The sequence below is a fragment of the Rhinolophus hipposideros genome (genome assembly GCF_964194185.1).
Source record: "Rhinolophus hipposideros genome assembly, chromosome: 7".
NCBI classification, from domain to species: Eukaryota; Metazoa; Chordata; class Mammalia; order Chiroptera; family Rhinolophidae; genus Rhinolophus; species Rhinolophus hipposideros.
Genome location: NC_138053.1, coordinates 8995869 through 9020931, shown reverse-complemented (window position 1 = coordinate 9020931; position 25063 = coordinate 8995869). Strand labels below are relative to the sequence as shown.

At 42.7% G+C, this 25063-nt stretch overlaps 1 protein-coding gene across 2 annotated transcripts in view; it reads left to right on the top strand.

Moving 5' to 3' along the window:
* COL26A1 (collagen type XXVI alpha 1 chain) overlaps nt 1–25063 on the top strand; it is a 193802-nt gene that overhangs the window by 60306 nt on the left and 108433 nt on the right. The window lies entirely within an intron of this gene.

Below are 25063 nucleotides of genomic sequence, written 5' to 3'. Positions count from 1 at the left end.
GGGAGCACCTTGGGCAGTGAGGGCCCAAGGAGTAGGAGGGTAAGGTGGTGAGAGCTCCCTGACCTGTTACACTCATGCCTGGAGCTTCCTGCTTGCTCAGAGCTCTGGGTTTTCTGAGAGGAGCATGATCTCCACATTTTGCCGCCTGTGGAGTTATGACAGATGGAATGGTACTTGGGCATGACCAGCAGCCTGCCTGACCCCCCAGGCCACAGAGCAGAGTTCCTAGGGTGTATGGCCCTTCCACTCAGGAAAGAGGAGCTCTTATTCCGCTTTAGGGAGGCCTCTCTGGCCCTCCTCCATCCGTGCCCATCCTCAAGGGGCAAGGAGTCTCCGAGGCCAAGGGTACGTGAGCATGAGGAGACTGCGTGCCTCTTCTGGGGACCTCTGGGTACTTCTGGGTACCTCTGCATTCTCTGGGTACCTGGCTAAACAGCCCTGAGTGGTTTCCAGGCCTGCACTGGCCTCTCCTCCGGGCCTGAGGGACCATGTCTGTTGAGGGCGCACCCAGAGCCCTAAGGAGCAGGTGGAGTGGAGGGTAGGGATGGAGCCGGGACATGTGAGCTGGGTCCACACGCAGTGTGTGGGTCAGAGCTGGGGGTAGGAAGAAAAGGGGTGGGGGTGGGCGTCTCACTTGTTTTGACTGTAAAATGATGACAGGGCCCTCCCACCTCATGAAGTTACTAGGGGTGATTCAATGTCTGCACTATGCCGTGTCCAGACCAGTGTCTGGCTTGTGATAAGCCCTCAGGAAGTCGGTTATGAGAAGAGGCACAAATGTCAAGTGAGCAAACAGTGGCTGGTGAGAGAACACAGAAGCTAGTTTGTTGCCTGAGAGCTTGGGACACCTGCATCAGCGTCTTCTGCTGCCCACCCCCACTCCGCGCAAAGTCTGGGCTAGGGCAGGAAGAAGGGGTTTCTGCATTTCTGTGTAGTTAGATTTGGGGATCAGCATGGCCAAAATCCTTGGTGGGGCCTCTCTTTGCAGAGGCCTATGAAGTCAGCACATTATTTCATTACATCCTGATGACATTTTTATGACAAAGTATGCAGGTGGGGGAAGGGAGGGTGTGGTTGTGAAAACGTGAGTGTAACAGAATCTGGGCACGTTGAAGCCTATTTGGAATGCACACGGGGACTGGCATGTGCCCCAAATTCCTCCCTGTGCCCCCACCCTCTCCCCTAGGAGCCCCATGTATGTATTTTCCTTGCATTTGTTAATTCACTCAACCTTTTCGACAAGTATTTATTGAGAGTGTACTATGTGGTGGGGGTGAGGGGAACAGGATGGAGAATAAAACCAAATCCTCTTTCTCATTGAGTTTATATTCACCAAATATGAAAACAGAAGGAAGGACCTCTCGTAATGAGTACAGAAAATTAAAACAGGGTGATGTGACTGAGCATGAATTAAAGGTACTTTAGAGGAGGTGGGAGAGAGACTCTTTGAAGAGATGACGTTGATGCTGAGCAATGAGTGTTGAGAAAGAGCCTCCACGTGAAGACAGGGTGAAGATAACCGGTGTGAAGGCCCAGAGGCAGGGAGGTCCTGGATGAAGGGACAGAATGGAGGTGTCTCCAGAAGCAGAGCAGGAGAGGAGGAGAGTATAGACAGAGCTTAAGTTTGAACTTTATCGTAAACGTGTTGGGAAGCCATTGAGGGTTGTAAGTCGAGATGTGAAATGACCTGATTTAGGTATTGTTGTTTTTTGAATTAAACTTTCTATTTTGAGATCATTGTAAATTCACACATAGTTGTAAGAAATAATACAGAGAGATCCCATGTCCTTTTATCCTGTTCCTTTCCATGGTAACATCTTACAAAACTAGCATACAATGTCACAATCAGGATTGACATTGATACAATCAAGACACAGAGCATTTCCTTCACCACTAGGACCCCTCGTGTTGCCCTGTTGTAGCCTTACCTACTTTCTTCCTGCTCTTACCCCTCCTTAACCTCGTCAGCTCTAGCAACCACTAATGTGCTCTCCATTTCTATAATGTTGCCATTTCAAGAGTGTAATCAGATAGTATGTAACCTTTTGGGAATGGGTCTGTTCACTTATCATAATTTTCTGGAGAGTCATCTCTTGGGTGTATCAATAGTTATTCCTTTGTATTGCTGAGTAGTATTCAATTGGATGGATGTACCACAGTTAGTTTAACCATTCATCTGTTGAAAGACATTTGGATCGTCTCCAGTTTGGGGCTCTTGTGACTAAAGCTGCTATAAACATTTGTGTCCATCCAGGGTTTTGTGTAAACATAAGTTTTCATTTCTCTGGGTAAATGCCCAGGGGTGCAATTGTTGGGTCATATGGTAGTTGCATGTTTAGTTTCTTAAGAAACTGCCAAACTGATTCCAGCGTGGCCGTATCATTTTACATTCCCACCAGCAATGTCTAAGTGCTATATTCCAGTATCCCTGCCAGCCGTTGTATTTATTTGTATTTATATTGTATTTTATCTTAGCCATTTTATGTAGTATATTTTATTGTGGTTTTAATTTGCGTTTCCCTAATAGACAATAATGTTGAACATCTTTTCATGTGTTTATTTGCCTGCTCTATATCTTCTTCGATGACATGTCTCTTGCCCATTAAATGGGCCATCTTTTGAGCATTTAATTGGATTGTTTGTTTTTTTACTGTTGAGCTTTGATATTTCTTTATATATTCTAGATACTAGCTCATTGTGAGTTATGTGGTTTGCAAATATTTTCTCCCACTCTGTGGCTTGTCTTTTCATCCTCTTCACTACTTCTTTTGCACAGTAAAAGTTTTTAATTTTAATGAAGTCCAATTTACCAGTTTTTCCTTTTCTGGATTGTGCTTTTTGTGTCAAGTCTAAGAACTCTTTGCCTAGCCTTAGATCCTGAAGATTTTCTCCTATGTTTTTTTCTAAAAGTGTTATAGTTTTTATGCTTGACATTGATGGCCACGGTCCATTTTGAGTTAAGTTTGGTATAAGGTGTGATGTTTAGGGTCAAATTTGTTTTTTGTTTGTTTTTTTGGTCTATAGATGTCCCAGTTGCTCCAGCACCATTTGTTGAAAAGGCCGTCCTTCCTCCATTGAATTACTTATGCATATTTGTCAAAAATCATTTGGGTGTATTTGGTCGGTCTATTTCTACATTCTCTTTTCTGTTCCCTGGATATGTAGGTCTCCAGTTCTTCCAGTACCATGCAGTCTGGATTGCTGTAGACTGATTTTCCCCACTTCATTCTTCTTTTCCAAAATTGTTTTAGCTACTATCGTTCCTTTGTCTTTTTATATAAACTTTAGAATAATCTTGTCTATATCTACCAAAATCTTGATGAGATTTTCACAAGAATTGCATTAAACCTGTATTTCCACTTGAGGAGAATTGATATCTTCACTTATTTAAATCTTTTTTGATTTATTTCATTTTCTTCATTGATTTCTTATAGTTTGCAGCATGCAAGTCCTGTTCACTTTTAAAAATAATTGTAAATAGTTGTGTTTTTTTGGTAAAATTGAATTTTTAATTTTGATGTCCATATGTTCATTGCTAGTATATAGAAATACAATTTTTTTATATATATATTTATCTTGTATCCTCTGACATTGCTAAACTCTTATATTAGTTCTGGGATATTTTTGGTAGATTTCTTGAGATTTTTTATGAACACAATCATGTCATCTGTAAATAGAGATAGTCTTGTTTCTTTCTTTCTGAGCCATATGTCTATTATTTGCTTTTCTTGTCTTTCACTGGCTAGAATTTCTAGCACTCATTGAATAAGAGTGGAGAGAAGGCTTTGTTCCTAATTGTAGGGGGGAAATGTTTCACCATTAAGTATAATGTTAACTGTTAGACTTTTGTAGATGTTCTTTATCAAGTTGAGGAAGTTCCTTCTATTACTATTTTTCAGAGAGGTTTTATCGTGGGTACTGAATTTTGTCAAATTTTTTCTTTTGCATTGATTTACATGGTCATATGATTTTCTTTAGTCTGTTAATAAGGGGATTAACATTAACTGATTTTGGAATAGTGAACCAGCATTACATCCCTGGCATAAAGTCCATTTGGTATATAATCTTTTTCTATATTCCTGAATTCTATTTATTAACATTTTATTAAGAGTTTTTGTGTCTGTATTCATGATGGATATTGGTCTACAGTTTTCTTGTTTTGTACTGCCTTTGTCTGATTTTGGTATCACGGTGTCATAGAATGGGTGAAGTAGTTCTCCCTCTTCTATTTTGTGGAAGAGATTGTGTAGAATTGGTATTAATTCTTCTTAAAGAATTAATTTGGTAGAGTCCTCCAGTGAAACCATCTGGACCTAGAGACTTCTTTTTGGAGAGTTTTTAAGCTACAAATTCAATTTCCTTAGTAGTTACAGGACTATTCAAATGATCTGTTTCATATTGAGTGAGTTGTGGTAATTTGTGTCTTTTGATGAATTGGTCCTTTCCCTCTAAGTTGTTAAATTTATATGTATAATGTCATTCCCTATTTAATTCCTGATGTTGGTAATTTGTGTTTTCTCTCCTTTTTCCTTTGTCAATCTTGCTAGAAGTTTCATTGCTTATTTTCTATTGTTTTTCTGTTTTCAATTTCATTGATTTCTGCTGTTATATGTACTGTATCCTTCTTTCTGCTTGTTTTGGGTCTCTTTTTCTCTCCTTTTTGGAGGTTCCTGAGATGAGCTGATTTAGGTTTTGAAAAGATCACTGCTTGCTTTGGGGAAAATACCCACAAGCAAGATCATGATGGCGCACACTAGGACGATAGCTGGAAAAGTGGAGAGAAGTGGGTGGCATCCTGAGGTGTTCTGGAAACTGAGATGACAGGAGTGTCTGATCACTTAAGGGCAGAAAGCAATCAGCGAGAACCCCAAATTTTTGGTTTGAGTGTCTGGCTGGCAGGGCATGCCATGTTACTGAGTTGGGGACATTGGCAGGAGGTCATCTCTAGGAAGTGGCAACCAACAGCTCGGCTTTGGCCAAGTGAAGCTTGAGATGCCTACAGGGCATCCATGGGGGGAGGGGTACCGGTAGGAGGTTGGGTGAAAAAGCCTGGAGTACCAAGAAGACTGGGGTCTATGGCCCTACTCTATTTCATGGATTCTAGGATGCCATTGGTAGGAAGAAGTGCCTTATCTTATGATCACTGAGAATGCTGTTAATTACACTATAGCACACTGTCAACTGTAATTGAATCCCAATGTCAGAGAGGTTAAAATGTAACTGTATGTGCATGTTAGAATTGAGGAAATGTGGTATGATTGAGAATCATGAGCATGTAGGTGGTATTTAAAGCTGTGGGCCTGGAGGTAAACATGGGATTCAATAGGTGGAGAACGGGTGCTGATCCTGGAACAGTCCTTGTACCTGAATCCTAGAGGTGGGGCTGAGGAGGAGGGGCCAGCTAAGGAGGGGAGGAGCATCAGGAGAACCTGGTGTCTGGGGAGGCGAGTTTAGGGAGAGGGAGGGAGAACATGCGTCTCCCAGTGCTTCTGGGTGGATGGCAGGAGAAGGAACAACGATTCACTATTGGATTTGACAAAGTGGGATCACTGGAGAGCCTGGCAAGTACAGTTTCGGGGAATGGAGGAGATGCAGGCCTAGATGGCATGGGTGGACGAGAAAAGGGGTGAGGAAATGGAGACTGGAAAACTCAGGAAGTTTTGGTGTGAAGGAAACATGAAATGAAATGGGGCTTGGAAGCTGAGGGCAGCCTCTGGTCAATGGAGGTTTTCGTTTGGTTATTTTTTAAGATAGGCGGTGCAGGAGCATGTTTTTAAATTGCCAGGAATGATCTGGAAGAGAAGGGAGAAGAGATGGCACAGCTGGGCAGAGGCTGGCTGTAGGATTCAAGTGTGGAGGAGCCCAGAGAGGGTGGACTGGGAGCGGGAAGGGAAGGGAGCCATGTCAGAGCAGCAGTGGGAGGGAAGGCCGAGGTCGGGAGCACCCATGACCCACGTGTGTCCACCCACGTGGCTCTGAAATGATCTGATTTGGGGGCTGATTCTGTCCATAACCCATGAGCGTCCGAGAGGCAGGACCGTGATGTCCTCGTCCCAGTCCTCCCGAGGCTCACTGCAGGGGCTGGCACATCAAGGTGCTCAACAGTGTTCATTACATGCATCCATCTGCTGGTTAAATGAAAAAACCAAAACAAAGAAAATTGTTATGCAACTGTGTGCCGTGTGGATTTTCCCATTCTGTGATTTTTTAAATTGGATTTTTGGACTGTTTGTGTGTGTGTGTGTGTGTGTGTGTGTGTGTGTGTGTTAAAGGGATGAGGATGGCACCCAAAACTAATGTTTAAGGACAAACATGAGGCCCAGAGGACCATGTCAGAGGCCCAGTCAGTCTACAGCTGGTGCAGAGAGAGGGTGAGGGGCCCTGTTAGGCTTGGTCTGGCCTCTGGGAACTCCGGCCTTGACTCAGGTTTCTCAGATCATGTGTTTGGTCTGTTCAGTTTGTTCAATCTTTATGGAGCACCCCAGTGCTAAGCACTAGTGTGCAAAAAGAACATGCGCTGGGGGGACATGTCAATCAAAGATTTACAGCAATGGGAAGCGTGTCCCTGCTATGAGACCTGGTGCTGATTTCCCTGGGGGAGCCACATTAGAGCAGAGACGAGGGTGATGAAGGGATTTCATGAGGGAAAGGAAGGTGGGAGGGGCAGAGGAAAACAGCCTGTAGGGCTAGGCAGTGGGCCCTAGAGGGAGCCCAGGCTTGGGGTGGGTGCCCTGGGCCAGTCCCCTCCCTACTGGCTTCTTTAGCTAGTTTCTTAGTGAGGGGCCTGGACCTGGACACTTCCCTGTGAGGGGACAGCTTGGGATTAAAGGAAGGCAGCAAGGACAAGCCATGTTTCCCCTTTCTGTGCTTTAGTTTTCCATTCTGGGAAATGGGGACAAAGCCCCTGCCTTGCTCTGGAGTGGAGATCAAATAGCTGCTGTGCCTTGTTCACTGTAGTGGGATGCCAGGAGTTATTGACATGCCCTCCTTGCCCTCCTGAGGCCCGGTTCTGCTGTAAGAAGGGGTGGGCCGGGCTGCAGGGCCTGGCAGACTTGGAAGGACCAGCTCCAGGGCTGTCTGGGTTAAGTTTCCCTTGCCCACTTCCCCTGCCCTCTGGTGTCTTCTGCCCCCTCAGAGCTCTTTGATGGCATTAGAGCCAACCTTTTCCAGATGTGCTGAGCAGAGGGGTCTGCCCGAACTCTCCAGGGCTTCATCTGCTTCCTTCATTCCCCTCCACCAGATGGTCCCCTGCCAGCTGACCTCCCCCCTCTGGTTGGTTTGCCTGTTGCCTGAAAGGCCACGTGAAGTCTTGGACTTAGTAATTTCTCAAAACATGGCCTTCTTTCTTGCCCCTCCTCCTTAGTTGTCCCATGTGGATCCAGAAACTTCCAAGGCTGCCTGCCCCAGCAGTGGGAACGTGTCTGGGCTGAGGCCACCTCCTTCGACCTGGCCACCCAGTGGACGGTGGTCCTGGGCCTGAGTGGAAGGGGACGAGCGGGGGGAGGCCTGGGCAGAAGACACTATTCCCTGGGCTGTTGTATTTTCTACCTGGCGTTTAGGGAAGACTGCCTTGGATTCTGGGGAGGCCAGAGGCTGGAGACCCCGCCTCCTGCCTCAGAACTGCAGTGGGACAGGCCCTTCCCCTCCCACTGGCCCACCGCTATTAATCAACAGATTAATAATCTACTGACTCCCTCTCTGAAACCCCCACACCCGTTTCCTGTTGAGTCTCCCGTCTGTCTCGGTACCTCCCAGTCTGGTCCTCCTAGCGGTGGTCCCTGGTGAGGAAGTGGGGCCAGGGTAGGAGCAGAGGCCTACAAGTTGAAATGCCCAGGGAGGGAGGGGGAGCCTGCTCCTCCAGGCAAAATCTCTGGGCTGGCAGAGTTGTTCCCTGTCCTGGAACCCACCGAATCACCTCATGATGCTTTGGGGACATTACCTTTGGAGGCCAAAGAGCCATGGCCTCTGCTCACAGACCTCCAGTGATGGGCACCTCATACCTCATGGCATCCCCTTCTTCAAATGCCCTCTCACGTGACTGTGACACCTGGGGCACCTTTGGGGACACACAGGACACATCTGCACATTTTGTACAGTTATTGAGCAGTTATTGAGCAGCCGTAGGACCTCAGCGGGGCCCCTTGGAGGACCTCATGACCTCGTGGAGGGTCCCAGGAGCCTGCAGAGGGCAACACTGTCCTCCAACTGCTCAGGGTTGAGGGGTCAGCTTCTGTGGGTTGTTGAGCAGATGAGAACACGCTGGCCCCATGCAGAGGCCTGTTTCCGGCAAACCTCTGCCACTTTATAATCTGGAGCCTGAGCCGCAGTCCCCTGCTGCACAGTGTGGCCGTTCACCCCTGCCCCGCCCCTTGTTTGACCAGCAGCCGCCAGACTCACTTCCCTGATTCCCTTCTCTCCCTTCCCATCTGGCAGCCGCAGGTGGGGTCTTGCTTGAAAGCTGGTCTTATCAAGACACTTCCATGGGCCACAGTCCCTGGGTGGCTTCACGATGGCCGGGAGGGGTGACACCACAGTGGGTCCACAAGGCTGTCTGTTGAGGGGTGGAAAAACCACATCAAATCTTATGTTTATTATTTAATCTAACAAATAAGAGTGAAATTAAGCTCACTGATTTTTTATATATGCAGAGATAGTAAATAATACATGTGCGAGTATATATACATGTATAAATTAATATGCATGTATTGTGAACTTCAAAGTAGTTTACTGATCCGGAGCATGTTCTGGAAAGCCTGGAGAGTACTGGCCAGTGCAGTGTCCACAGCCCTAGTCCACACTCTGCTTGCACTTGAGGCTTTCACAGCCTAGCTCTCGTCTGTGGCCTGGCTGCCTATCAAAGCACTCTGCTCCCCAAATGCACCAAATTTCATCCCAAATTTGGGCTCTTCTGGTGCTGGCTGCGTTCTCACCCTGAGGTCCTTCCGAGGTGGGAGGCTTTTTCTGACTTCTCCTGGTAGAAGTGGCCAAGCCCTGCCCCCAGGCCTGTTACCCTCCGTTTCCATGGGTGTCTCCCAGCCAGACACCCTGAGCTCCTCCAGGGAGCCACCATGTCTTGGTCAGCAGTGCAGTTCCCAGCTTGGGAGTCCGTCTGGCACACACTATTTATTGATTGTTTCACTCATTCCACCCATCTTTATTGAGTGCATATGATGTGCCCCACCCTGAGCTAGGCCTGGGGTGCAGCCAGCAGCTTAGTGGAGGACACAGATGTCAAGCAAATGATTGCCTGATGGGTGTATAATTATAAGGGTGATAAGTGTTTGGAAGAGAAATCACAGTTCTATGACAGTGTAAATTGAGGGGACCCAGTCGACGGTCGGGTGGGTGGAACTGAGAGTCGGCTGGTCAAGGAGGGCCTCTCAGAGGAGGTGGGCCTTCAGGAGAACCCTGGGGAGCCCTGGGAGTTATTGGGAGTCTCAGGCAGAGGGAACAGCAGATGACAAGCCCTGACATGGGAAGGAGCTCTGCTAAGAGCTCTGTCTGGGAGAAGGACAAGCAGGGAGGCAGCCAAGGTGGATAGTGGCCGGATCTTAGATGTCCGTGTGGTGTACTCAGGATTTGGGTTCTATCCTAAGATTGAAGAGAAGGTAGGCAGGGCTATGAAGGAAATTTGTGCTTTGAAAACACCACTGGCGCTTCTGTGTGCAGTCTGAAGGTGGGTGTGAAAGCTGGGGTGCCACTTATGGGCCATTGCTGCTGTCTGGGAAGGAGGCTCTGAAGGCTGGACAGAGATGAAAGGAAGTCTGTAGACCCTGGGATTACTGCTGTTTGTCTTATTGTGGGGGTGGTCAGGGTGCTGTTCTGACCTGAAAGGGATCGTTCCCTGGGGTGAGGGGTGGAAGTGGGGCAGGGGGCTTCTCTGCCCCTTGGAAACAGCCTTACCTCTTATCTCACATAGGCCCTCAGGACTCTGTGTGTGTACACTTTTGTTTGTTTCTTCTTGACAAATAAAAATTGTGTATATTTAAGGTATACAACATGATGTTTGGATATAGTATTTACACACTATGAAATGATTACCACAATAAGCGAATTAGCACCTCCCATAGTTACCATTGTTTTCTGTGTGGTGAGAACACTTGGGATCTACTCTCTTAGCAGATTTCAAGTATATGATACATTGTTATTAACTACAGTGGCCACGCTGTGCATTAGGTTTCCAGAACTTTCTCGTTTTATAACTGAAAAGTTGTACCGTTTGGTCAATACACCCTGCTTTCCCCCACCTCCTAGTCTCTGGTAACCACCTTTCTACTCTTTGTTATTCTGAGGTTTATCTAAATTTCTTTTTTCAGTTCCATGTATGAGATCATGAGACATTTGTGTTTCTGTGTTTGGCTCGTTTCACTTAGTATACTGTCCACTAGTTTTATCCATGTTGTCTCAAATGACAAGACTTCCTTCTTTTTATGGCTGAATAATATTCCATCGTGTATATGTGTATATAGATCACATTTTCTTTCTTCATGAAATTTTAAAATTAAATGTACTGGGATCACATTTTCTTTACCCATTCCTCTGTTGTTGGACACTTACATTATCTTGCCCATTATGAGTGATATTGCAAAGACCATGGGATGCAGATACTGATTTGGTTTCCTTTGAATATATACTCAGAAGTGGGATTGCTGTATCATACAACAATTCTATTTTTCATTTTTTTAAGGAACCCTCCATACTATTTTCCATAGTAGCTGCACCAGTTTACATTTCCACCAATAGTAATCTTCTTTACTCAGTCCACTAATGCAAATGCTAATCTCTTCTGGAAACATACTCACAGACACACCCAGCAATAATGTTTTACCAGATTTCTGGGCATCTCTTAGCCCAGTCAAGTTGACACATAAAACTAACCATAATAATAGCTAACATTTATTAGCCTTTGTATCTCCTTCCTGGAATTTGTATAAAACATTTAATGTAAATCTGTATTAGTCCACTTGGGCTGCTGTAACAAAATGTGATAGACAAGCTAGCTAAAGCAACAGACATTTATTTTTCATAGTTCTTGAGTCTGGGACTTCCAAGATCAAGGTGCTGGCAGATTTGGTTCCTGGTGAAGTCCCTCTTTCTGGTTTACAGACAGCTGCTTTCTGTGTCCTTACATGGAGGAAACAGAGAGAGAGCTCTGATCTCTCTTCTTTTTGTTATAAGGACATCAATCCCACCACAGGGGCCACACCCTAATGACCTCATCTAAACCCAATACTTCCCAAAGGCCCCACCTCTAAATACCAACATTTTGAGGGTTAGGGTTTCAACATGTGAATTGGTGGGGGGACAGACATAAATATGCAGTCTATAATAGCTTCATCTGTTTTTTATTTAGCATTTACATTTTATTCCTTTTTTCCCCCATGTATGAATTCTTTTTTATTTATTTATTGGGGTGACAATTGTTAGTAAAATTACATAGATTTCAGGTGTACAATTCTGTATTACATCATCTATAAATCCCATTGTGTGTTCACCACCCAGAGTCAGTCCTCCTTCCATCACCGTATATTTGATCCCCCTTACCCTCATCTTCCACACCCCACCCCCCTTACCCTCTGGTAACCACTAAACTATTGTCTGTGTCTATGAGTTTTTGTTTCTCATTTGTTTGTCTTGTTCTTTTGTTGTTTTTGGTTTATATACCACATAGCAGTGAAATCATATGGTTCTCTGCATTTTATTCCTTTTTGAGTGATTTAAAAGGCATAAAATTCAAACTCCAAAAAGAAGAAACAAGTATACAGTGAAAACTAAGGACCCCACCCACCCTGGAGGTGATCCCCGTCATCAGTTTCTTATGTTTTTTTCAAGAGATAAAGAATTCCAACTATGTCCCCAGTGAACATAGATGTAAAAATTCAAAATGAAATAACAGAAAATAGAATTCAGTGAGGCATAAAAAGGTTAATCCATCATGACCAAGTGGGACTTATCCCAGGAATGCTAAGTTGGTTTAACATCTGAATGTTAGTTAATACAATTCATCAAAATAACAGAATAAAGGAGAAAAACTATGTGATCATCTCAATAGATGTAGAGAAATCATTTCATAAAATTCAATGCCCGTTCATGATTAACAAAAAAAATCTCTTTTTTTTGTTAGTAAACAAGGTATAGAAGGGACTGTCCTTAATCTAATAGATAGTATCTACAATAAAACCTACAACTAACTTCATACTTAATTGATGAAATATTGTACACATTCCCCCTTAGTATGGGAACAAGAAAAGGATCACCATTATCACTTCTATTCAACATTATACTATAGGCAATAACACAAGGAGAAGAAATAAAAGGCATACAGCTCAGAAACAGATATAAAGAACTCTTTATCCACAGATGACATTATTGTGTACATAGAAAAATCAAAGGAATAGGCAGATATAGAACTTGAACTAATAAATGAACTTATCAAGGTCATTGGATACAAGTGTTCCCCACTCCTCTCAATTCATATGTTGAAATCTTAACCCCCAAGGTGATTAGGTCATGAGGGTGGAGCCCTCATGAATGGGATTAGTGTTCTTATAAAAGAGACCCCAGAGAGCTCCCTCGCCCCTTGCCACGTGTGAAGACACAGCAGGAAGATGGTTGCCTACGAACCAGGAAATGGGTCCTCACTAAATACAGAATCTGCCAGTGCCTTGATCTTGGTCTTCCCAGCTTCCAGAACTATGAAAAATTAATTTCTGTTACCCTGTTTCCCGACAATAAGACTTAATCGGACAATCAGCTCTAATGCGTCTTTTGTAGCCAAAATTAATATGAGACCCGGTATTATATTATGTTATGTTATATTATATTATATTTTATATTATATTACATTACATTACATTATATTATATTATAATGTCATATAAGACCCTGTCTTATCGTAAAATAAGACCGGGTCTTATATTAATTTTTGCTCCAAAAGATGCATTAGAGCTGATGGTCCTGCTAGGTTCTATTTTCGGGAAAACACGGTATCTATGAGCCACCCAGTCTATGGTATTCTGTTGTAGCAGCCTGGATGGACAAAGACACAGGTTAATATACAAATAATGAATAACTATTTACTAGCAGAAGCAAGTGGAAAGTGAAACGTAAAAAACCTTCAGGTACAGGGAAAAAAAAATAAAACCAAACCATTAATACTTTTATGGATGAATGTTTGTATCCCCCAAATTCATATGTTGAAGCCCTAACCCCCAATGTGACTGTATTTGAAGATGGGGTCCCTAAGGAAATAATTAAGGTTAGATGAAGTTACAAAGGTGGGAGGCCCCGATCCAATAGGATTAGTGTCCCTATAAGAAGAGACACCAGAATGCATGTTCTCTCTCTCTCTCTCTCTCTCTCTCTGTCTCCCTACAAACACACACACACACACACATACACACACACGGCCATATGAGGACACAGTGAGAAAGGGTCTGTCTGCTAGCCAGGAAGAGAGTAGAGTCCTCACCAGAAACTGAATTGGCTGGAATCTTGATCTTGAACTTCCCAGCCTTCAGAACTGTGAGAAAATAAATTTCTGTTGTTTAAGCCATCCAGTCAATGATATTTTGTAATGGCAGTCTGAGCAGGTGAAGACAAATATTTAGGAGTAAATTTAACAAAAGCTATGCACCCTGCTGAGAGAAATGAAAGATCTAAGTAAATGGAAAGTTCTGCCATATCATATTCATGGATAGGAAGACTCAATATTATTAAGATGTCAGTTCTCTAGAAATTGATCTATAGATTTCGTGTGATCTTTATCAAAATCATAGTGGGTTTTTTTTATTTTTTGCAGAAATTGATAAGTCAATTTTAAAATCTGGGAATGTAAAGGACCAAGAAACCTAAGACAATCTTGAAGGAGAATAATGTTGGAAGATTTACATTACCACCAGATTTTAAAACTTACTATAAAATTACATTTATTAAGACAGTGTGCTTTTGAGTGCAAGGATAGAAAAATAGATCAATGGAACAGAAGAGAATCCAGAAACAGATCCAAATTTAAACAATCATTTGGTTGTCAACAAGGCGCTAAGATACTTCAGTGGGAGAAAAGGTCTTTTTTTAAAAAAATATTTATTGGGGTGACAATTGTTAGTGAAATTACATAGATTTCAGGTGTATAATTCTGTATTACATTATCTATAAATCCCAGTGTGTGTTCACTACCCAGAGTCTGTTCTCCTTCCATCACCATATATTTGCTCCCTCTTTACCCTCATCACCCTCCCTCACCCCCCTTACCTTACTCTCTGGTAACCACTAAACTATTGTCTGTGTCTATGAGTTTTTGTTTCTCATGTTTGTCTTGTTCTTTTGTTGTTTTTGGTTTATATACCACATATCAGTGAAATCATAGGGTTCTCTGCTTTTTCTGTCTGACTTATTTCGCTTAGCATTATACTCTCAAGATCCATCCATGTTGTCACAAATGTTCCTATATCATATTTTCTTACCGCCGAATAGTATTCCATTGTGTATATGTACCACAACTTCTTTATCCATTCATCTATCGAAGGACATTTTGGTTGTTTCCATGTGTTGGCCACCGTAAATAAAGCTGCAATGAACATTGGAGCACACGTGTCTTTATGTATAAATGTTTTCAGATCTTTTTGGTAGATACCCAGGAGAGGGATTGCTGGGTCATATGGTAATTTTATTCATAATTTTTTGAGGAACCTCCACACTGCCTTCCATAACGGCTGCACCAGTCTGCATTCCCAACAACAGTGGATGAGGGTTCCTTTTTCTCCACAGCTTGTTACTATTTGTCTTGTTGATGATAACCATTCTGACTGGGGTGAGGTGATATCTCATTGTGGTTTTTATTTGCATTTCTCTGATGATTAGTGATGTTGAGCATTTTTTCATATGTCTATTTGCCATTTGTATGTCCTCTTTGGAGAAATGTCTCTTCAGGTCCTCTGCCCATTTTTCGATTGGGTTGTTTGTTTTTTTGTTGTTGAGTTTCATGAGTTCCTTGTATATTTTGGATATTAGGCCCTTATCGGAGGAACTGTTTGCAAAAATCTTCTCCCATTCAGTTGGTTGCCTCTTTATTTTGTCGATGGTTTCTTTTGCTGTGCAGAAGCCTTTAAGTTTCATATAGTCCCATTCGTTTATTTTAGCTTTTACTTCCATTGCCTTTGGAGTCAAATTCATAAAATGCTCTTTGAACCCAAGGTCCATAAGTTTAGTACCTATGTTTTCTTCTATGCACTTTATTGTGTCAGGTCTTATGCTTAAATCTTTGATCCATTTTGAGTTAATTTTGGTACATGGTGACAGATAGCAGTCCAGTTTCATTCTTTTGCACGTGGCTATCCAATTCTCCCAGCACCATTTATTGAAGAGGCTGTCTTTCCTCCATTGTATGTTTTTAGCTTCTTTGTCAAAAATTATCTGTCCATATTTATGTGGTTTTATTTCTGGGTTCTCAATTCTATTCCATTGGTCTATGTGTCTGTTTTTCTGCCAATACCAAGCTGTTTTGATTATTGTAGCCCTGCAATACAAGCTAAAGTCAGGGAGTGTGATACCTCCAGTATTGTTCTTTTTTCTTAAGATTGCTTTGGCTATTCGGGGTCTTTTGTGGTTTCAAACAAATCTGATGATTTTTTGTTCTATTTCTTTAAAAAATGCCATTGGGATTTTGATGGGGATTGCATTAAATCTGTATATGGCTTTGGGTAATATGGCCATTTTAACTATGTTGATTCTTCCAATCCATGAGCACCGAATGTCTTTCCATTTCTTTGTGTCTTCTTCAATTTCTGTCAAAAATGTCGTATAGTTTTCAGCATATAAATCCTTCACATCCTTGGTTAAGTTTATTCCTAGGTATTTTATTCTTTTTGCTGCAATTGCAAAGGGAATTGTTTTTTGTATTTCTTTTTCTGAGATTTCATTGTTAGTATATAGGAATGCAATGGACTTTTGTACGTTGATTTTGTAGCCAGCAATTTTACTGTATTCGTTGATTGTTTCTAATAGCTTTTTGGTGGAGTCTTTAGGGTTTTCTATATATAGCATCATGTCATCTGCAAAGAGTGATAATTTAACTTCTTCATTCCCAATTTGGATGCCTTTTATTTCTTTCTCTTGCCTGATGGCTCTGGCGGGGACTTCCAACACTATGTTGAAAAGCAGAGGTAATAGGGGACAGCCCTGTCGTGTTCCTGAACGTAGAGCAAAGGGCTTCAGTTTTTCACCATTAATTATGAGATTAGCTGAGGGTTTGTCATATATGGCCTTTATTATGTTAAGGTATTTTCCTTCTATACCTATTTTATTAAGTGTTTTAATCATAAATAGATGTTGTATCTTGTCAAATGCTTTTTCTGCATCAATTGATATAATCATATGATTTTTGTCTTTTATTTTGTTTATGTGATGTATCACATTGATGGATTTGCGGATGTTGAACCATCCTTGTGCCCCGGGGATGAACCCCACTTGGTCGTGATGAATAATCTTTTTAATGCATTGTTGTATTCGATTTGCTAGAATTTTGTTTAGGATTTTTGCTTCTGTATTCATCACAGATATTGGTCTGTAGTTTTCTTTTTTTGTGTTATCCTTACCAGGTTTTGGTATCAGGGTAATGTTGGCGTCATAAAATGAGTTAGGGAGTACTGTCTCTTCTTCAATTTTTTGGAAGAGTTTGAGCAGGATTGGTATTAGATCCTCTTTGAAGGTTTGGTAGAATTCACTAGTTTAGCCATCTGGTCCCGGACTTTTGCTTTTGGGAAGGTTTTGGATGACTGATTCAATTTCGTTACTGGTGATCGGTCTGTTTAGATTTTCCAGTTCTTCATGATTCAGCCTTGGAAGGCTATATGTTTCTAAGAACTTGTCCATTTCTTCTAGGTTATTGAATTTGGTGGCATATAGTCCTTCATAGTATTCTTGCATGATCCTTTGTATTTGTGTGGTGTCCGTGATAACTTCCCCTTTTTCATTTCTGATTTTGTTAATTAGTGTCTTCTGTCTTTTTATCTTAGTGAGTCTAGCCAAGGGTTTGTCGATTTTGTTAATCTTTTCAAAGAACCAGCTCTTTGTCACATTAATATTTTCTATTGTCTTTTTGTTCTCTATTTCATTTAGTTCTGCTCTGATTTTTGTTATTTCCTTTCTTCTGCTGACCTTGGGTTTCGCTTGTTCTTCTTTTTCTAGTTTTTTAAGGTGTAACATGAGGTTATTTATTTGGGATTTTTCTTGTTTCTTGAGATAGGCCTGTAATGATATAAATTTCCCTCTTAAAACTGGTTTCGCTGCATCCCCAAAATTTTGGTAGGATGTATTTTCATTGTCATTTGTTTCTATGTATCTTTTGATCTCTCCTCTAATTTCTTCTTTGACCCAGTCGTTCTTTAAAAGTATGTTGTTTACTCTCCATGTATTTTTGTTTTTTCCTGCTTTCTTTTTGCAGTTGATATCCAATTTCAAAGCCTTGTGATCAGAGAATATGCTTGGTATGATTTCAATCTTTTGAAATTTGCTGAGGCTGATTTTATGTCCCAATATATGGTCTATCCTTGAGAATGTTCCATGTACACTCGAAAAGAATGTGTAATCTGATGTTTTAGGATGAAGTGCTCTATATATGTCAATTATGTGCATTTCATCTAATGTGTCATTTAGGGCTGCTACTTCGTTATTTATTTTCTGTTTGGATGATCTATCCATAGCTGTCAATGATGTATTTAAGTCCCCTAGTATAATTGTGTTTTGGTCAATTTCTCCCTTTAGTTCTGTTAGTAGTTGCTTGGTTTATTTTGGTGCTCCCTGATTAGGGGCATGAATATTGATGACTGTTATGTCTTCTTGTTGTATAGTCCCTTTTACCATTATGAAATGTCCATCTTTGACTCTTGTTACCTTTTTCACCCTGAAGTCTGTTTTTTCTGATATTATGGCCACACCTGATTTTCTCTGGGCACCATTTGCTTGGAGTGTCAATTTCCACCCTTTCACTTTGAGTCTATGCTTGTCCTTGTAGCTGAGATGTGTCTCTTGTACGCAGCATGTGGTTGGGCTTAGTTTTTTGATCCAATCTACTACTCTGTGCCTTTTTATTGGTGAGTTCAGTCCATTTACATTTAGGGTGATTATTGATATGTGAGGATTTCCTGTCATTCTATTTTTAGTTTTCTGGTAAGGGTGTGTCTCCATTGTTTCTTTGCCTTTTTGTTGTTGTCTATTATTTCCGTGTGGTGGTAGTCTACGATGTTTCCCTCTGTTTCTTCTTTTATTACAGTATATATTTCAGTTCTGGATGTTTTTTGAGTGGTTACCCTTAAGTTTATGTAAAAGAAAGTTTGATATTTAGAGTATTCCATTTTCTTCAGCACACTTACTCTCTCCATTCCCATATTCCAGTTCAGGCCTTTAGTCTCCCCCTTTTTATGTTGCCACAAATTGTCCCTGTTGATAGTCGTCGAATAGCCTCCTTTAGTATTTCTTGTAGTGCAGGTCATGTATTAGAAAATTCCCTCAGCTTCTGTATGTCTGCAAAGGTCTTTATTCCGCCTTCATATCTAAAGGATGTCTTTGCTGGATATATTATTCTTGGCTCATAATTTCTCTCTTTCAATAGTTTGAATATTTGGTTCCACTCCCTCCTGGCTTGTAGAGTTTCTGCTGAAAAATCTGATGATAATCTAATGGGCTTTCCTTTGTAGGTTACTGTCTTCTTTTCCCTGGCTGCCTTGAGGATTCTTTCTTTGTCGTTGATTTTAGACAGCTTTGATACAATGTGCCTTGGAGAAGGTCTGTTGGGATTGAGGTAATTAGGTGTTCTATTTGCTTCTTGGATTCGAGGATCCATTTCTGTCCACAAATTTGGGAAGTTCTCATCAACAATTTGTTTGAATATATTCTCTGTTCCCCTCTCTCTTTCTTCTCCTTCTGGTATGCCCATTATTCTTATATTGCTCTTTCTGATAGAATCAGAAAGTTCTTGTAGAGTTCTTTCATTTCTTTTTAATCTCAAGTCTCTTTCTTCTTCCATCTGTGATTTCCAGGTTTCTATCTTCGATGTCACTGATTCTTTCCTCCATCTGGTCAACTCTACTACCTAAACTGGTTATTTCATTCTTAATTTCTTCTATTGAGTTCTTAATCTCCAGAAATTCCATTTGATTCTTTTTTAAATTTTCAATCTCTTTCGTAAAATGCTCATGTTGTTCTTTGATTGCGTTTCTGAGTTCATTAAATTGCCTTTCTGTGTTTTCTTGCATCTCGTTGAGTTTTTTTAGAACTGCAATCTTGAATTCTCTGTCATTTAAGTCACATATTTCCATATCTTTAAATTCCTTTTCTGGAGACTTTTCACTTTCTTTCTGAGCTGTCTTGTTGCCTTGGTTATTCATGGCAATTACTGATTTATTATTTATCTCCTGGACATCTACAGGAGTGGCTTCTGCTACAGGTTGATGGGAAGAGGTCTTTCGTTTTCCAATATTTGTTGGAAGAATGTTTTATTTTCTCTCCGACTGTAGCCTTTTTTCCCCTCTCTCACACAGTAATGCTATATTTTCTCTGCACTTTTCCAGCTTTTCACACAATGTGGGGATTACCTGGGAAACGGGCTTGTCCTCTGTTAACAGTTTGCCTGGTTTATAGGGCGCCACGTCCCTGTGGGGATGTGGAGAGCTTTTGAAGTTCCAAAGCTCTTTCTGTACCAGATTCAGAGCCCATATGTTTCAGCAGTTCTGTTTACTCCTGCAGGGATCCGCCCAGATAGGTGGGGCCAGGGGCGGGGTGAGTTGTGAGAGGTGGCCCAGAGCAATGGTGGCGACCACCACCACAGCCAGTCCTGCTTCCACAGCTCCCTCCCCTTCGCCGGAACTAGTTGGGCTGCTAATCTGTGTCTGCAGTCCACAGTTCTCAGAACAGCAAATATCCTGTCCTTTTGATCTGACACTGCTACTTTATCGTTTCTAGCACAGGGCAGGTGGGGGCGGGGCGAGCTCTGGTAGGGTAGAGAGGGGGCGGCTAGTGTCAGTGCCTAAGGCTTCCGTTCTCCGCTGGCAGTGAGGGCTCAAACCACCATTTTCAGCCTTCTTCCCTCAGTCTTTTCTCCAAGGTCTCTGCCGTGAGCGTTGTGTTCAGCCGTGTTATATGCTGCCCCCTCAGCCCTGTGGACCATAAGTGGAGCCCTAGCAGTCCGAGCTCTTCCCTCTCCTGCTGCTGCGGTAGTTCCGGGATGCAGTGAGCTCGGAGCACTGAGCGAGGTCTGCGTCCCGTGCCCGCGCGGCTCCGTCCCCGCACTTCTCCCTTCACTTCTCCCTTCCCTCCTCCCCCCCACACGCGGTTTGTCCACCTTTAGGTGAATTTAGTAGTGGGCCTGTTCGTCTTGCCTGTCTGCTGTGCAGTGAGTCCTTTGTGGAGTTATTGTTGTCCTATTAGTTGTAAATTCCAGGGGAGGTTTACAGAGGCTCCACTCACGCCGCCATTTTGATGACGTGTCCCAGACGGTCTTTTTTTTGACCTTCTTGATGCTGGAGCAAGTGGTTAGCCAAATGAAAAACAATGAACCTTGACTTCTACCCAACAAATAATAAAATTTAAAAATTTGTAAATTGGACTTCATCAAAATTAAAAACTGATTATCATAAATACACCTGTAAGAAAATGAAAAGGCAAACCACAGATTGGGAGGAAACATTTGCAATACATATATGTGACAAAGGTCTCCTATAAAGATATATATTGGGGTGGACGGGTGGCTCAGTTGGTTAGAGCGCGAGTTCTGGGCAATGGGACTACCAGTTCGATTCCCACATGGGCCACGAGCTGCGCCCTCCACAACTAGAATGAAGTCAATGAGCTGCTGCTCAGCTCCCGGGTGCTCAGATGTCTCAGTTGGTTGGAGTGCGGGCTCTCAACCACAAGGTTGCAGGTTCGACTCCCACAAGGGATGGTGGGCTGCGCCCCCTGCAACTAGCAACGGCAACTGGACCTGGAGCTGAGCTGCGGCCTCCACAACTAAGACTGAAAAGACAACAACTTGAAGCTTAGCGGCATCCTCCACAACTACGATTGAAAGGACAACTTGACTTGGGAAAAAGTCCTGGAAGTACACACTTGTTCCCCAATAAAGTCCTGTTCCCCTTCCCCAATAAAATCTTTTTAAAAAAGTAAAATCCCATAAAATATATGACGTATGGTTATACCAAATAAAATTCAAATCCCATGGTAAAATGATAAAAAAGAATATATATGTCTTACAAATCAATAAGGAAAAGACACAAAAACCAATGTGAAAGTGGGCAAAAGTCTTGAACAGGTACTTCGCAAAAAAGATATTCAAGTGACAAACACAAAAAGAGGTTACTTTATTTAGTCAACAGGAATTGCAAATTAAAATCATAACGAGAGTACTGCATACAGGCTGGAATGACTAAAATGAAAATGACTGACAGTATCAAACCTTGGAAAGGTTACAGAACAACTGGAACTCATACACTGCTGCTAGGTGTGTGAATGGGTTCCTCCAAACAGGCCATGGAAACCTGTTTGTAGCATCTACTAAAGTTAACATGTATCCATCATGTGTCCCATCAATTCTATTCCTAGGTACATATACTCTAGAAAAATGGAAACATCTGTTTACAAAGACTTACATGAGCACCCTCATAGCATCTTTTTTCTATCAGAGCCCAAGACTGGATACAACCCAAATGTCCATCAACAGAAGAATGGTATATTTATATAATGGAATATTATGTAGCAATAAAAAGGAACAAAATAGTTCTATACTTAACATGGATGAGTCTCACAGACATAATGCATGAGTGAAAGAAGGCAAACACAAATGATTGCATGCTGTAAGAGTTCATTTGTATGAAATTTTAGCACAGGCAAAACTAATCTCTGGTGAGAGAAGTCAGAAGAGTGGTTATGTGTAGGGGCTGGGTAATCAGTATGGAGGGGGCAAAAGGGAACTTTTGAGGGATGGGAATGTTGGTGTACCCATAGGTGTAAGTTCATTGAGCTAAACATCAGATTTATCTATTTTACTGTATGTAAATTATATTTTAATCACAGAAGAAAACAATTCCATCATAATGTGAGGAGTGAACTCAGTGCTATTCCCTTCATAGAACTTGTGACAGTATGTGGTCACGTTCACATGTGATATATGACTCGTAGTGCCACAAGCTCTGACGGAGTGTGCCTGCCTTCTTCATTCTTGTATCCCAAGTGCCTGGCACACAGCAATCTTTTGGTACGTATCTGCTGAGTGCACGGAGGAGTGTTGGGTTAAAACCAAGCTCTGTACCATGTGTTGTGGGAGGGCTGAGAAGGGAGCTTGTGAACTCTGGCCAGGGGGCGGGGGTGTTTCACAGAGGAGGAGGGGACATTGGAATCACACCCTCAAAGCTCTTGGGGATTTTTCTCAGGCAGAGGAAAGGAGAAGGGCAGGTAGGCAGCCTTCACATGCAAAGGCCCAGGGACAGGAAGAACAGCTTGTATACTGGAAGTAGGAGCCTTGGCTGGTCATGGCAGGGTAGGTAAGGTCTTATTTACTGGCCTCAAAAGTTTGGAAGGTTTTGAGAGGACAGTCATAAAAACTGGGTCTGCATTTTGGAAAGACTACTGGGTTTCGGACTGGACCCTAGCGGAAGAGCTGAGAGTTCTTCATGGACGCAGGAGGTTAACCTCTTCAGGTTCTTGCCCAGACTGGGGGACAAGGCACCAACACTGAGCCTGCCGTTGGCCTTCAGGTGAGACTGGAGGGGGCAGACACGGTGAGCCCTACCCTCTGGGCTGGTGAAGCAGTGCCACCTACTGGTGTGCCCTGCTCTAGGACTTCACAGGCCATCTGGTTCCTTCTGGTTCCAGACTGGGACATGCTGGCCCGTGGCCTCAGAATGAGGGGCAGAAAGACTTTATCTGGGGGACGAGCTCTCCCTCTGGTTCAGGGGCTCAAGGTTGGTAACTTGTGCAGCTGTAGGGAGGAAAAATGTTACCCCGTACTGAATGGACACAAACTAATATTGCTAAGCTCTGCCAGTTCTGCCTGCATTTGGACCTCATTTCCACCACCTTCTAGCAATGTGATCTTGAGAAACTTAACCTCTTTGTGCCTCAGTTTTCTCATCTATAAATTAGGAATAGTAATAGTGTCCACCTGTTAGGGTTGTTATGAAAATATAAAACACTCAGAACAGTGCCTGATACATGGTGAACATTCAGTCAAAACTCTTATATCCATCCCTGTTACTATTACCTTTAATCACCATCATCATTCAAGACATGGACTGGAGAATGCCTGGCGCATTTGGAGAACTCACGGGCTGGAGGCTGAGGGGTGGCCTGTGGCACAGGGGGCTGTGTGAGCTGGAGAAGGGCCTGCACAGGTGGCTAAGCAGCTCGGACTCTCCTAATCCCCGTGGTGATTAAAGGGTGCAGCCCGAGAGGCACGAGCTCAGATCTACGTTTTGTAAACCTAGCACCTGTGTATTTCTTTCTGCTTCCAGTGCCTTGCACACGTGCCCTTCCAGTGAGCCTCATACTCCACATCCTGGTCTCCGTCATGCAGACCAGGCAACAGGCTCCGAGAGGTTAAGAAATGTGTGCAAATCCAAGTGGTGAACTAAGGACAGAGCCCAAAGCCCAGGGCTTGTGCCCTGCCGCCTAGGGCTCCATCTACCCCCTGCTGCTGAGGTTATGGGGGGACCCGATCGTGGCATCACATTCACTGGGCAGGACATGAGCCGCAAGCTACTTGACCCTTTCGTGCCCTGCACGTCAGCCCTGCGTGTATTCTGAAGCTTTTCAGGTTCTCTCAGCTGGAGCAACAATCTTACTCCCGGAATGAATTTTAGAATCGATATCTTTTTTTCGGTTTTTGTTTTTGTTGTTTTTTTTCCAGTTTTATTGAGAAATAATTGACGTATGTCACTGTATAAGTTTAGGATGTACAGCATGATGGTTTGATTTATATACATCGTGAAATGATGACCACAATAAAAATGGAATTTTTAAACTAAATTAAAGCTTCTCCCTTCTCCCATCTAGGCCTGTTTCAGGCTGGGAGACCTGCATCAGGAAGGAGGTGTGAGGGTTGAGCCTGTGAATGAGAACATGGGAGTGTTGAGTGTTGTGGGTATGTGTGTGAAAGCACGTGAAAGCATGTGACGGGATGTGTGAGTGTGTGAATGAATCTGTGTTATGAGTGTGAAAGTGTGTGTTGTTTGTTATGCAGTTCAGTCTGTTTGTACTCCTTGGACGCAGGCTCACCAACCCACCTACGTCCCACCAGGCCACCTGCTGTAAGGAGTGGTGAGCACAACGCTGTGCCACACTCAACCCCCAGGGCCTACACTGCTTCCTTGGGGGGCTCTGAGAGTCCAAAGGCCTGGATTTGCTCTCCAGGGCTCAGCTGTGGGCACCTCTGTATGCAGACTTCTGGCCCCTCGCTTGAAGGTTCCTGCCCCTGGCTTCACACAGCCATACCCCTTGTAGATATCCAGAGGGAAGCCGATTTGCTGGAATGTGTACGAAACATGAGTGAGAGTATTTTTTTTTAAGAGAAATTAGTGTAACAGGATTGTTCAGATTCAGTGCAGTATTTCTGAAATTCAGGACGTGACTTGTGTGTTTTCCTCTCAACAGGGTGTCTCGAAACAGCATGCCTGCTGCTACCAGTTAATTAATAATTTTTCCACTTGTCGATTAAGTTGCTTGGTGTCAGCAGATTCAGATTTTGTGAAGTCACATAGTTTTGCGTTCGAGAAGAAGTTGTGCCAACTTGATTAAGCAGCAAAATTATAATGAGGCCTGTTAATAAGAAGCAAATAATAAGGCTGAATTTGTCCTCCTTGTGAAATTGGGTCATCCATGTTATATTCACTGTTCTTGGCGTTTCACAAAATTCCAAAATAAATTTGATACAAAATAAGCATCAAACTTCTTTTTAAGAAAAAATTGAAAACTGTAGGACTATGAAATCTGACCATGGAATCCATAGCAGTTTGCAGAACATTTTATTGCTGTAAGGGTCCCAACTGCTGGAATGTAAGTTGTCATTGAAGTCTCT